Below are 15,467 nucleotides of genomic sequence, written 5' to 3' on the forward strand. Positions count from 1 at the left end.
GAGTACTAGAGTTAGACTAATTTCTGTGGAATCCTGGTTTCATTACTTCTTGAATGTGTACCAGCAAAGTAATATAACCCTTCTGAGCTTCAGTTTTTCTAATCTATTGACTGAAACAATAACAATATTAAATTGTATTGTGTATAAAAGTACTCAGCATGATATATCTGACATAAAGTACATTCTCAGTACCAGGTAGCTATTATTTTAATTATTATACTAGTAAAGACTAAGGTGGTGTACCCATGATGACATACTGGAGTCCACTTGCAATAGGTTTCCAATTTCTCTTTTCAGAGCTAAAAGCTGACATAGACAATGGCTAAATCCAAATCCACAGTGCTATCTAAGGTCAAGTGTTTATTCTGATAGTTCAGCCAAAACGTAAATAAAGTATTAGCATGTGAAGTACTGTGATTGTGGGTGAGGGAGCAGACAGCTGTGAAAAGCCTAGGGAAACAGGGAGGTAGTGAGGATGACAGCATGAAGCTTTCAGGAGGCCAAACCAGGGGTCAGAGGCCTTGTGAAGACAGCAGGGAGAGCCTCAATTTCAGTGTCATCATTTACTAAGCTCTTAAACATGTTCTCACTAACCTTTCCCCGACCTGGGTTTAGTTTGAGGGACAGAATACGATTTGGGGTGAGGACACTTCATTTCAATAGAACTAGCTCACTCTCTAGAAATCTTGTCAAGCTGAGACTGAGGATGCCACCGAAGGCCCTGTCACTGCACAGCAAATCCAAAGCTGCACAGGAGGCAACCCAGTAAATCACTGTCCTTCCCAGGAAGGCTGCCATCAATAATGCCATAGGAGCATCCCCCCACAAGAACCAGTAACTGCCTGGAGCTGTGGGAGACCCATTACAGCACTGAGAATTTGATGTGGAAAAATGAGAGGAATAAAATAGTTCACTCACCAAGAAGAAAAATACATGAAAAGCAACACCAACGTAGGTTTAATTATGGAGGCTTATTCTCACCCTAGGGGAGCTCATACATTCCGAAGGCAGCCACAGATCAACAGAGAGCACAATGAGTAGATTTTTTCGTTATTTATGAGAATCTGACTTTCAGACATTTCATGAGATCAAGTTTTAAGTTTTATCCCAGGCAGAAGAAACAAGGTTGTCCACTGATACTCAGAAATTCACAATACTTGATCTTGTTGTCAGTAATATTAAAAATTTACCTGTATTGACAATGTCAGTGCATTTTCACGTATATGAGTTTTTGACGACTTGAGAATGACCCTGGCTTAGGCTTAAACTTGACTTGGGAATTCCAGATAGAAATTGCAGCATAATGGACTCTAGAGTTTAATCCACCTCTAGTTATTATTGTGACACATCCCATAGCAACCCTTCCAACCTTTTCTACATTTCCCCCAGCCCTGAATTGCACTCCCCCCTGTCTCATTCTTAGCAGTAGATCTTACTTCCTACATTATTGAGCAGATTAAGCCACTGGGTAGAAACTCCCTCATCTCTTTTAAGAGACATCACTCTCTCTTCCTTCCATTCTAACTTTTACAAAGAGTGTCCCTATTCTTGGTCAAGGTTAAATTTTAACAGAAAGTCTTTATCCCCAATTACATGTGACTATTCTAGGTATTAGCCACTTGTAGGATCATCAGAATCACTTGCATTTCCTTGGCTATAAACCAGAGATTCTAATTTACTAGTTATGGGTTGTATCTGGGAATATATCCTATATAATAAAAGCCTAATATGCTAAGTGTCCAGTCGTCCATTCAACCAATCGAAGCATAATATGCTAATGATATGCTAAGGCCATCTAACTGCTCACTATGACGTGCACTGACCACCAGGGGGGGCAGATGCTCCGACCTGTAGGTTAGCTTGCTGCTGGCGTCTGGCCAATCGGGACTGAGTGAGATGGGCTGGACATGCCCTGGAGCCCTCCCGCAGTCCCTCCCTGGCTGGCCAACCTCTTTCTTCCCGTCCCGGCCCCAATCGTGCACCAGTGGGATCCCTCGGCCTGGCCTGCACCCTCTCGCAATTTGGGACCCCTCGGGGGATGTCAGAGAGCTGGTTTCGGCCTGATCCTGCAGGCCAGGCCAACGGACCCCACTGGTGCATGAATTAGTGCACCAGGCCTCTAGTATACATATAACTTTATCTTTATTGTTGAAAGTATTACAGATGTCCCCTTTGTTTTTTTTCCCATTGACCCCCTCCACCCTGCACCCACCCTTCTCAGGCCTTCACCACACTATTTTCTGTGTCCATGGGTTATGCCTATATGCATATAAGTTCCCCAGTCAGTCTCTCCCCCTCCCCCTTCCCACCTTCCCTCTGAAATTTGTCAGTCTGTCCCATGCTTCTATGTCTCTGGATCAGTTTGTTTTGTTCATTAGAATGGGAATCTATATTTTTAAGCATCACTCTTCCCAGAAGATTCTGAAAATCAGGCTGGTTTATCTATCCTTTGTACTCTCTCCAGAAGCTTGCTTATAGTTTTCTAATGGCTGATTTGTTTTACCTCAACAAAGGACTGCTGGTTCCTTAGGTCAGGTAATGGTGTCTTAGGGAATTCTGTGTGTTCTGCAGTACTTACCATAGTAGTTTGCACATAGGATGCATTCCATCAATATGCTGAATGAAAGGCAAAGCCAAGGAAGGAAAACGATATAATATGTACACACAGGTGGCAGCAGACAATAACGATTGCTAATCATTTCTCACATTTACTGAGCACCTATTTCTTCATCTGCATTATTCACGTATGTAATTCTTGAAACCACACCAATGAGGTTGTTACTGATTTAATTTCTATTTTTTAATACGTAGAAACCCAGGATCAGGGAAGTGGAGTGATTTGTGTGAGATCACACAACTAAAGAGTGTTTATTTTGTTGTTTTTATTTTTTATTTTTGGCAGGGAGACGGAGAACAAAAAGCCCACACATTGCAGAGGTTCATTAAAGAATCGTTACTTAGTTCTGGAGTCTGAGGTCACATTGGCAAAGTGATTGAAGAATGTGTGAAGCAGGAGGTGGCTATTTGAAGGGAGGCTTTATTGAGGCGGAGAGAAAGGGGGCATAAGCCTTTCAGGAGAAGGTTAACCACGGAAGTGTGGCCGTGGTGAGATAGTAGCTGGAGTTTGGCTCTCAGCACCCTTCATCAGTTGGAGAGGCTCAGTGCCACTACTTCTGATCCTTGTCTACCCGCTTCCAAGATAGAGAAAAAAGGACAGATGACGGACAGGCCAGCTCTATGAAGCATGGGTTTTAATTTGGACTGTTTTCCAATCAGTCACTAAACTTTCATTTTCCCCTTGAAAGATCATCCCAAACTGACTTCTCCCTCCTTCTTAATCCATGCCTCGTTTTGTAAACGACAAATTTCTCTTATACTTTGCAACTCTGATGTCTTCTAATTCAGTTAATCTTATAAAAGTCTAAGTATCAGGAAACTAGTACATTTTGAACAGCACCAAAGAGAAAATTTAAAGTAACAAAACAAAACAAAACTGAAATGGTTTTTAAAATCTTGCCAATCTGTCTCTCTGCCCCACCCTCCTTACACACACACACACACACACACACACACACTCATGGTTGCCTCTTAAATGCGCTCCAACCTGCAACAGAGGTACGTGCCCTTGACCAGAATCAAACCCGGACCCTTCCGTCCATGGGCCCACGCTCTATCCTCTGAGCCAAACTGGCAAGGGCAGTAATACTTTGAGTTGAGTCCAAATGTGACGATAGCTGAAGTATACCTGTACTTATCCAATAGTAGCTCTGGTTTACTTAATATTTATTACTTGGCAAAAATTCTTGACTACTACAAGGAAATATGAAGACACAACACGTTTATCACAATGATCTATGTTTTCTTTTGGGCCATTTCTTTAACACGAAGAGACTCCCACAACAAAACAAGATAAGGAATTCAGTGCTCCTCCTTCCCTCCTCCCCTATCTCTGTCAGGCCCCACATCATGCAAGACCTTGCAAGAAGTAGAATGGATCACTTGGCACATGTTGAAGCTATTTTGAGGGGTTAGAACAATAGAAATGAAAAAAAAAAAGACATCGGACATTTTGAGGGAAGTATGCCTTCTATCTTCTGTACATGCCTTTGAATAAAATCTTGGTTTAGATTCCTATAATCATTTAGTGCCTTTAGACATTTTTCTCACTGGCAGAAGTGACTCTAGATTTCTGTCCAAAGACACGTTCCAGCTAATTACAACTGGCCTTCTCAAAACTCCCCGAGGAACCATCTGACTCATGCAGAGAGGTTCTTGTTGCAAAATTCTTTTCTGCCTTTCAGTTTGTGAAGTCTCCCGGAACCTTTCTGGGTAAAAAACATTCCATTGATGTTACTGTTCACAGGGAGTAATAATTTACACTAACGCGCCCCCCCTCCCCACCCCCAAACAAATGAACTGTTGGCCACACAAAATATATGAGGTTTTCAGGATGGATGCCCATGCTGCTCTATCTGTACATCATTGACCAAGTTGTTAGAGGATGGCTTACTATAGACAGATCCACACAGCATCTCTAAACACCGTCTCACTCAGTTAAACTTCAGAATAAACTCAAACCTGTTTTCTGTGTAATCGTGATTAATTGACTAGCTCATCTATTCTTGATGGTAAATAAATGGCACTTTTGGTTGTAACATTTTTAAAATTTAAATATATATTTTACTGATTTTTTACAGAGAGGAAGGGAGAGGGATAGAGAGTTAGAAACATCAATGAGAGAGAAACATCGATCAGCTGTTTCTTGCACACCCCCTACTGGCGATGTGCCCGCAACCAAGGTACATGCCCATGACTGGAATCGAACCTGGGACCCTTTCAGTCCACAGGCCAACACTCTATCCACTGAGCCAAACCAGTTAGGGCTGTAACACTTTTTTATACTTATTATTTTTTTAAAAACATTTATCAAAATTTCCTTAAGTTGCTAAACATCATATATGCCAAAAAACCTAACTAATCCCAAAATCAATATAACCAAATAGCCTCTTCTTTTGAGTAGAAAACATTTGCTCTGCAACTTTAAAAAAAATAGTACTTACCTTATGCTGACACTGTGAGAATTAATAAAATGTTTTAATTTTTTAAATATCTTTAAGATGAATGATTTCAAATATCAGATAATAGCATTTAATTTTGCACTTGATAATATAACAAATTCACTGTGATTAAAAAATTAAAAATTGAGTTTAGAGAAAGAAAGGGAGAGAGAGGGAGAAACATTGATCGGTTGCTCACCCCTGCATGTGCCCCAACTGGGGATCGAACCTGAAACCTGGGCATTTGCGCTCGCTGGGAATCAAACTCGCCTTTTGGTGTATGGGATGATGCTCCAACCAACTGATCCAGCTGGCCATAGCCACTTTGATTTTCAGAATATTATTTCTCTGAATGATTTAGAACAGTTTATATCTAATATATAAAAGGCCAGGGTTGTAAGGACCGATCACAACCGAAGGCTGACCAACCTGGAAGTCCTTCAGTCAGTGCTGGGTTGCTGGGGTGACCCAGCACTGACTGCCCAGGGTGCTGAGACCCAGAGAGAGAGGCAGGGTCTGATCTGCAGCCTCAGTGGCAGCTGTTGATAAGTACTTGCTTCTCTCTTTCTCTCCCTCTTTCTTTCTGAGCTTTGCCAGCAGCCGGACTTTTCTTTCTCTCCTGGCCTCCGCAGGGGGCTGCTAAGCCTCGCCTCTCTGATCAGGCCCAGAGATAGGCCCTGAGATGCTGACTGGCATAGGAATCAACCAATCAGAACCAAATCTGGGTGCTGTGGGGAGCCAATGGCTGCCTAGGAGGCAGAGCTTTTGACTCTGGCATAGAAACCGACCAATCAGAACCAAGTTGGCCAGCAGAGGAAGGCAGTTGGGGGCGAGATCAGGCCTGCAGGGGAGGGCCGTTGGGGGTGAGATCAGGCCGGCAGGGGAGAGCAGTGGGGGCAACAAGACTGGCAAGGGAGGGCAGTTAGGGGCCTAAACTGGCAGTTGTACATCCCCCAGGGGGTTCCCAATTGGAGAGGGTGCAGGCTGAACTGAGGGACCCCCCCCCCGTGCATGAATTTTGTGCACCGGGCCTCTAGTGTATATATAAAAATTCCACTTGACAGAAGATATGTACAGCAGTTTTAGTATACATAAGGTGGTTAATCTTTATAAAAAGTGTAAAACTAAGTCAAGGAATGATTACCCACTTTTTTCAAAGTGCGCTACATGGCATAAAGTTCATTTAACAAAGAATTATGAGCAGCTACTGTATTCCAGGCATTAAGCTGGTATTGGAGAACAATGATAAGCAACAGGAGATGGTCCCTGCCCTCACCAGGCATATAACCCATTGTTGGAGATTGGCAATAATAAAATGATTACACAAATGTAATATTACAGCTAAGAGAAGAGCTACACATGGAGTTATTTGTGGAGTCTACATTTATGGTATTTGATTCATTCATATAATTCAGGGGTCAGAAAGAGATATATATATATATAAACGTATATATATATATATATAGATATATAAATAGATTATATATATATATATACACACAGTATATATATAGATATATATATATATGCTTCAGAATAGTCTTCTGACTCTAGAAATTGTTTGCAGAGTTAAACTAAACAAAGCAGCATGGAAGAAGAAAGTTATGGATAGATGCACTCTTTGACTTCAAATTAAATTACATGCACTTTTGAACAATGGCTTCCAACTTTATTTCAGTGGAGTAACAGAACTTTGGGTAAATCTTTTTAAAAAGTGTTATGGTCAGTTATAATGGATGCCATGCTACAGTTTTTTAAAATAAGTATTATGCACCTTTTGCTAGATTTAGTTTGAAAATATTAGACTCTTGTCTTATATAATATGCACACATACACACAAATAAGTAAGAGTGAAAAAATATATTCTCTTCCAACCCTTTGTAAAATACCTGTGACTTCCTGTTAATACTTGCTAAACCTTGCACTTATTAAAGAGAATGAATTTCTTAGGGAATTTTTAAGTGAGAAACACAATTGACTAAGTAACTACAGTGGACAAAACTACCAGACCTACGAGTCCATTTTAATCATTATACAAAGCAAGTGATATAGCCTCACTCTGTAACAAAAATGGTCTGAAAAGAATGTGTTAAAAATGACATACTGCAATATCCTGTATTGATTGTCTTAAACCATGTTCACACCAAACATAAAATAAAACTGAACATGACTACCAAAATGCTTTAAGTCTTTATTTTTCGGTGAATGTTTTGTATTTTCTCACATCCTTGGAGTCCTGCTGAGACCAAATCCAAGAGTGAAAACATTCCCTGAAACAACTGTTCCTGGAGAAGATTGCAACGCAAATGTAAAACCCAAAGTTCAAGAATTTGTAGAAAAACCGTGTGTTGGCCTGTTCATGTTGGGAGAGTTAACTAAACTGTCTTGGATATTTAAGCAAGTCACCAGAGCAACCCAGCTAAGGAATCATAAATAAGGCATGAAGTACAGCACTCTTATGCCATAGCTTTATGTGACTGCAACAGCCATACTCTTCTTTTGTGAAGGCAGCCTGAGCACCCCCGACCTGCATTCCAATGCCTATGCTTGCTAGCTCCAGCCCCCTTTCCGCTTGGGTCCTAGCGAGCCTTGCAAAAATCTGTTTCCCGGAATACTTCCATTTTACAGAGGCCATAAACCATGAACCATACACAACCCCAGGAGGGGGTTGGCAGCGCTGGTGCCAGCCAGGCCAGGCCTTTGGGTGTAATCTCACTTCCCCCATTCCAACCCACAGGGGCTGAGACAAAGAAACTAACAAAGAAACCCCCTCCCCACATTTGGTGCTCAGATTTGGGATCCAATTCCCCTGGGCCATTCAGCACCGGTGCTTCCTGTAATAAAGTGTTGTTCCTGATCTTCCGAGTGCCCTGCCCTGCCCATTGTGTTTTCCCATCGCCTGGTAAATTCTGTAACACTTTAAGGGCGGCCATGGCATTGTATTCATTTGTGTAGCTATTTCCTAGTGCAAGCACTAGGCATATTGTTATAGCTGAGAGAAGAGCTACACATGGGAGTTATTTGTAGAATCATATTTGTGAAGCGAATATTTAGTAACTTCCTCTTTCCACCACAAAATAATTTTTATGATTCAGAAACTTGAGGATATGCTTGCTTTTTACACTTTCTCAATTTTAAAAATGAGCATTTAAAATATACCAAGGACCTATATATATATATACACATGGAGAATTTTCCGGTTCTTTGGGCACAAAATCATCACCTGTTGCTCATTGTTACACTAACTGCAGTAGTTCTATTTACCTGAGAGTTTCTTTAGAGCTGATGGAATCAGACAATCAAGCTCCTGCTGCAAACACAGGCTGTGGCTAACTGGGGACCACCCCAGGAAGTCCACTAATAATCATCCTTTCATGTTTTCTCTCCTTTGCTGAGAAAAGTTAACTCTGTCAGCAACAACAACATAGAAAATGAAAAGGAAGCATGCCATGGCTAAACCTATTGCAATTTTCATCTTCATTTTAATTACAAATGTAATTGTTTTCATTTTTAAACAATACATTTAAATTGGATAGTTCAACCTGGCTCTATATTTAGCTTCTGAGTCAACAGGAAAGAAAAGCTGGCTTAGCCCATATTTTGCTTTTTAAGATCAAGTGCAAATGTAAAGGAAGTTCATTTCCTAAGCTTCGTCAGCTGTGATTTCCACTCATAGGAGTATCTGCTGTTAGGATTAAAGGGCCACCCACAGCCCTTTGGATGTCTTATCTCCAAAAGAAATTCCTCATTCTCACCGACAAACAAATGTCATGTATTTTTATAAATGTGCATCAGCCTCTGCTGTGTAACCTACTTTGTTAAACCTAGGAAGTCAGACTTTTGTGGCTTAGGGGTGTGTTAAATAAGTAGAAGGCAACACTTTCCCTCTTATTGAATTGACTTCTAGTCACTTTTCCTCTAAGTCTGCTAAAGTTTGCTGTGATTTAGCAAAGCAGATGCACTTCAAATTGTTTACAAGGTCAACAATAACATTTTAAAGATGAAACTTACTTTTTGTAGGCTTTTTAAAAAGTTAAATTTAGGTGACATTGATTAATAAGATTATATAGGTTTCCAGTGTACATTTCTATGATACATGATCTGTATATTGCATTCTGTGCCCATGAGCCAAAGTCAAATAGTCTTCTGCCACTATATATTTGGCTTCCTTTACCCTTCACTACCTGCCACCTCCCTTCCCTCTGGCAACCACCACACTATTGTCTGTGTCTTTAAATTTCAACTTTATATCCCACATACAAGTGAAATCATATGGTTTTTAGTTTTTTCTTACTGACTTGTTTCGCTTAGCATGATATTCTCATCGATGTTGTCACAAATGGCAGTATTTCATCTTTTCTTATGACTGAGTAGTATTCCATAGTATATATGTACCACATGTTCTTTATCCAACCATCTATCGAAGGACACTGATTGTTTCCAATTCTTGGCCACCATGCATAAATACTTCAATGAACAAAGGGGTGCATATATCTCTGGGAATAAAAGTTTTCAAAAATTTCAGGTAGATGCCCATGAGAGGGATTGTTGGATCATATGATAACTCTATTCTTAATTTTTTGAGGAACTGCCATACTGTTTTCCATAGTGACTATACTTAACATTCCCACCAGCAGTGAATGGGGTTCCTCTTTCTCCACAACCTTTCCAACACTTGTTAGTATCTGTCTTGTTGATAATAGCCATCCTAGTAGGTGTGAGCTGGTATCTCATTGTAGTTTTGATTTTCATTTCCCTAATAGCTAGTGATTTTGAGCATCTTCTCACATATCTGTTGGCCCTTTGTATGTCTTCTTGGGAGAGGTGTCTACTCAGGTACTCTGTCCATTTTTTAAAAATTGGATTATTTGTTTGGTGTTGAGTTATATGAGTTCTTTACATATTTTGGGTATTAACCCCTTTTGTTGGAGATGCTGTTTGCAAATATCATCTCCATTTGATTGGTTGCCTTTTTGTTTTGTTGTCAGTTTCTTTTGCGGTGCAGCAGCTTTTTAGTTTGATATAGTCCTATTTATTTATGTTTGCCTTTATTTTCCTTGCCCTTGGGGTCAAATTCATAAAATCTTCTCTATGACCAAGGTCCATAAGTTTAGTAGCTATGTTTTCCTCTATTTAACTTATTGTTTCAGATCTTATATTTGGGTCTTTGATCCATTTTGAGTTAATTTTTGTACATGTGGACAAACTGGTTTGCAGGTTTTTGTTCCCCTAAAAAAATCACACTGAATCAAGCAGTTGGTCATGATATAATGATGACAACGATAACAGCAATAAAAGTTACTGCAGGTTAGGATTACTTCTATGATACTAGACCATATGCTAAGTGCTTTACACACAACCTTTAATTCATCTTCAGAAAACCCTATGAGGAAGTTACTAATAATATATTCATTTTACAAATGAAGGGACTGAGGCTCAGAAAAGTTAAGATACTCCATGAGGGCAGGACTTGTCTTGTTAGTTGCCAGTGCCTGGAATAGCATTTGACACTTACTGGGCATAAGCATTCAGTACATATTCCTAGACTGGGTGAATGAATTAATTAGTATGTGGGATGTATATGGGGGACATTCAGAAAGGTTCCAAGGGATGAAATTGACAATAACAAATGTAGAGGATCATGGATATTAGCTTTAAAAATAAGTAAATAATAAAGGAGGGCAGAGAGAGAAGGTTAACATGCTTCTTAACTAGCAGTTTTCTGGACATGTCTGCTCATCAGAATCACTTGGGGATTTGTTTTTAACGTAATATATTTATGCTGTAAGAAAAAAAACAACCCCTGTGTATTACTCTCTCTTTCTCAAAAAACTTATTTCTCAGGTTTGGTCACTATTAAGAGTTAAACATGTGTCTTTTATACACCCACTCATGAATATATAAATTATAAGCATTTTTTTTCTATTTCCCTAAGATCGTATCATAAAACTGTTGTATATATATTTTTAAATTTAAGAATAATGTATGCCATGAACATTTGTCAGTGTCAGCATTTCATTCAAACATATAGATAAGCCATCATTTATTTGAATAATCTCCTCCTGATGGACATCCAAATGTTTGTTTATTTTTAAAAAATATAAACAAAGCTTCAGTAAAAATCCTTGAAGGTATATCCTTTTCCACGTGCTCAATTGTATTGTCTGGGTACATTTCTAGAAGTAATTTTACCAGGCCTAAGGGTAAAATGTTAACACCCATTGCCAACTTCTTTCTAAAAAGCTTTAGCAATTTACTTGAGAAGCTTTTTAAAGATAGTCTTCTGGGCCTATATCTATGTCCGCTGAATCAAAATTTTGGTAAGCTGAGCCTGAGAATATCTCTAAATATTTTAAAGGTTTCCAGGAAAAACCAGTCAGGTATAAAATCACCGATCGAGGTCATTCTCTTCCTTTCTGGCAAAGTGTGGTTGAGAAGAGAACTAAAATCAGCCTTTATGTATAGAAATTGTTTTTTGAATTCATATAATCACTAAATTATCAGTTATTACTGGTAGATGAATAATAATTTTTATTATTTTCAAATATATTATCATAATTCAGTTTCATAACCACTCCTTTCATGTAAGTAGTACAGATGAAGTATGGTAGCAACCATACTTAGGTAAAAACTGATGTTTGAATTTTAACCCTGCTATTCTGGCTTCTGTACGCACTTGCTTGCTTGGACAATAGGGTGGTTACCTCAGCTTCCAGACTGAGACCTGGAGACTCACAGAGGTCATTTTCCTGTGCCTGTGGACCAGGACTACAGGAGATTGATTCCCACTGACTCAGTGGCTCCAGGAGTAGAAACTGTAGATAACCTTTAGAGATTACTGACTCCGCTTGGTTCTGTTCCGTAAAAACCTGCTTTCCCAAGATAGGGCCACATTCCAATAATGTCCAGCAGGGGCTGGCAGGCTGTTCCCAGACTTTAGAATTTAGAACAAAGGAAAATGTTTGTGGTTTGGACCTTTAAAAGGGCTGCCTACACCTGGGACAGCGCGGTCGTGAGGGTGGCCACCTGCGTGTGGTGCCCTGCGGCCGTCCTGGCCAGTTCAATAAATCCTTGCCTGTTTTTTTAATCAATCAGCAGCCTCCGGTGGTCTTATTTTTGACTCCAGGGTTCGACCCCACAACACAGAAAAGAGAACTGAAGCTCAGAAAATTTAAGATCACTAAAATATGAAATGATAGCTCCAAGACTGGAATTCAGGGCCTTAGAATTTAAATCTCTTCCCCACTGCCTTCTTCCATTATACTAGATAGCAAAGTAGATTTTCACTGTATTTTATTAGAAATATACCTATCATGACTCCATGAAAATTGTGAGTTTAGATTTTTTTTTAATTTAAACTTTTTATTGTTCAGTGAGTTTAGATTTTAAGAAGAAAGTTCAAGCATTATTTTGGGTTAAGTCTTATAGTTCTGTGGACAATGAGATAGCCAGCTGTCTGATGGTAACATAAGTAGTAAGTATTGGTATCTATATACTTTGTCTCAAAAGATCTGAGGCTGGGACTATAGCAACTTCAGCAGCCAGACCGAATAACATCTCTAAAAGTCATTTTGTTAAAGTTAAGTGATTGGGCCAATAGAAGTGGCCAAAGGAAACAGCTGCTCTATATGGGTTAGACAACTCAGTGTAGTCAGAATGCAGAGGGTGGACAGGCCAGGTCCCTGCAGCTCCCTGGGGGTTCTGCCTAGCTTATTGGAAGCTGGGGCTGCGGCCCTGAGCTCTGAAGTGTTTCAATCAACAAAGCCTCAATCAAGTTAACTTAAAACCTACCTTTCAAGAAAATTCCTGCCTGCCTGACCAAAGGGATAGGATGGCAGTTCATGAAGGTGCATTTTATAGAGTTATTATAACTATTACATCAAATAGTGAATATCAAAATGGCCTTTATATTACCATTTATACCTAACTCAGAATTAGGAAAGCAATCAGGTTAACCAAAAACTGAGATCCAGGCTTGCAGAGGAGAAGAAGAAAAGGAACTAATATTTGTAAAGCTCTTGGAGTTTAGTAGGCATTATGATTTATACCATCAGAGGCTCCTCATTAGGGCAGAATATGGCAGAGAGAAGAGTCAATACAGCTAAGGCAAAATTAGAGACTTTCGTGCAGCCTCAAATAGACCAGGATTGGAGGCAATCCTAGTATATTTGCTAGGGGTAAATTTCCTCAAACAAATTTGTTACAAGGTGCTGCCATTTTAGCTAGGTGGGGTAGGAGAGGTGGCATTGTTTTGGGGAAGTTCAAAATCCTTCAAAGTATGTACTCAAGCATGTATTAAGTGAGGGACAGATAAGTGACCAGGGCTGACCAGGCGTCCTCAAACTACGGCCTGCGGGCCACATGCGGGTGTTTTTGCCGTTTTGTTTTTTTTTTACTTCAAAATAAGATATGTGCAGTGTGCATAGGAATTTGTTCATAGTTTTTTTTTAAACTATAGTCCGGCCCTCCAATGGTCTGAGGGACAGTGAACTGGCCCCCTGTTTAAAAAGTTTGAGGACCCCTGGCTGAAACAATGTGTCTAACTTGTTACCCATTAAAAATGGGGAAAATCACACGTTTTTCCCCCTTTAGGAATTTTTACACCCCTGTTGAGAGGGCCAATCAGCAACTATAGGTTGTGCAGGGAGTTTGAGGAAGGTGAGGGCACCTGCCTCTGTGTGGCACGAGGAGGAAAAAAGCAAGATGATTTCTACACAGAGATTGCTTTTTGAACCATGAGGCTGTTGTTGAAGAAATTGTACCTACTTTGTGGCAGTGACCCAAATGGCTGAGTAGTTTCTAGAAGGCGATAAACAGCATTGAAGCATACTCGTGGGTTAAATGCAGACATGCAGAGCGACAGTCAATGTCTTTCCTACAGAGGAAGCATCATGGCCAATAAGGGAACGTCTTAAATAACAACTGTGAAGTAGCCCAAGTTCCCTCAAGCCCCACTAAGGAATTGTGTCCTTTCCCCTTTACTCCCCTCCCGCCACCCCTGAGGCCACTGCTCCACTGGCCCAGATGCAGAATTTAGGATGGTTTCTCTCCTTTAGGAAAATATACCCATCCTATATCTTTAAAAATAAAGACTCAAATGCTCTCTAGTGGGAAGCAACTACTTCATTGTTATTAAAACTTTCTGTTGTTTTCAGTCTTCTTGTCATGTTTCTTTTTCTCTCTTGGGTTAAATGTTAGAGTTACTCAGACCTGGGTCCTAGGTGCTTTTCTGTTCCCCTTCTGCACTCTCTGGATAAATATTCCCGTTCATTCTCATAGCTGTACGTACCATAGACATGTTGATAAATCACACATTTATGTCACCTGTCCAGATTGCTTCTCTAAGCACCAGATACCCATTGGGTTTCCACATTACGTCCTCAGTCTAAACATATTTGATCTTCTTCTCCAATTGAGCACCTCTGCAAGTGTCCCTTTGCCAATAAACCAAGTCTTCCTTTACCCAGTCCTTTCACTGGGAACCACAAAGTAATCCTTCACTCCTTCTCCTTCTTCTAACTTCACATTCTACCATTAATGTATTAGATAAAAATCTATTCAGCATCTATTAATTCTGCCCCTCTATATATTTAACATCCATCCACTTCTTGTATCTCCATAGCCATTGCTGTGGGTCAAGCCACTATCAATGCCAGCCTGGATTATCACATTAGCTTTTTATCTGGTCTAAAAGTTTACGTGATCTCTCTTCCCAATTAGCTCTTTTCAAAAAGCCTGAGAACTCCTTACAAATCTAAATCTTATCATGTCATTTCCATGCTTATACCTTTAAATGGCTTCACACTGCACTTGGTGTAAAAGATGAAATCCTTGATTGGACCAACAAGCTTGTGTGATCTGCCCTCCCTTCCAATCACTGCAGCCATATCCCTCATTGTAGTCTTATCCTTCTCCAACTACTTCCTACACTTGAATTATACCAACATAAAGGTATGAATTTTACAATCTCTTTCCAAAGGCTTACCACCTGCTGTTTGTTTCCTCTGTATAGAATAGGTTCTCTCCACTCTTTGCTTGGCTAACATCTACTAATTCTTCTGGTTTCAGCTCAAGGCTCTTCTCTTAAAGCTTCCACCTGGAATTGACATAATCAAGTCTGTTCATATTTTTGGCTAAAGTGAGTCATATGGCCACACGTGAGGTTACCAGGACTGGAATATATGATCTTCCATAAGGAATATCAATGAAATATTGATGAACATTAAATAGTCTACAACAATTAACTTATAAGCAGACTATAAAAATGAACAAGTGTGTTAAGTTTCTTTGCTTTTCATTGGCATTATATCAACAAAGTGTGGGAACATAGTGGTTTCATATTGATAAAAAACATGACTATATCTTTATATATGATTTTAATAAAGAAAATTACAACTAAATTTAGTGATA

At 39.7% G+C, this 15,467-nt stretch overlaps 1 protein-coding gene and 1 long non-coding RNA gene across 2 annotated transcripts in view; both read right to left on the bottom strand.

The window, feature by feature from the left end:
- GRID2 (glutamate ionotropic receptor delta type subunit 2) overlaps nucleotides 1–15,467 on the bottom strand; it is a 1,386,076-nt gene that overhangs the window by 31,620 nt on the left and 1,338,989 nt on the right. The window lies entirely within an intron of this gene.
- LOC129151675 (uncharacterized) lies at nucleotides 7,297–11,779 on the bottom strand. Its single transcript, XR_008558326.1, has 3 exons — nucleotides 11,762–11,779; nucleotides 8,322–8,448; nucleotides 7,297–7,327 (listed from the first exon to the last, which is right to left on the bottom strand). It is a non-coding gene; the product is annotated as an uncharacterized LOC129151675 (long non-coding RNA).

The sequence above is a fragment of the Eptesicus fuscus genome, chromosome 2 (assembly GCF_027574615.1).
Source record: "Eptesicus fuscus isolate TK198812 chromosome 2, DD_ASM_mEF_20220401, whole genome shotgun sequence".
Lineage (NCBI taxonomy): Eukaryota > Metazoa > Chordata > Mammalia > Chiroptera > Vespertilionidae > Eptesicus > Eptesicus fuscus.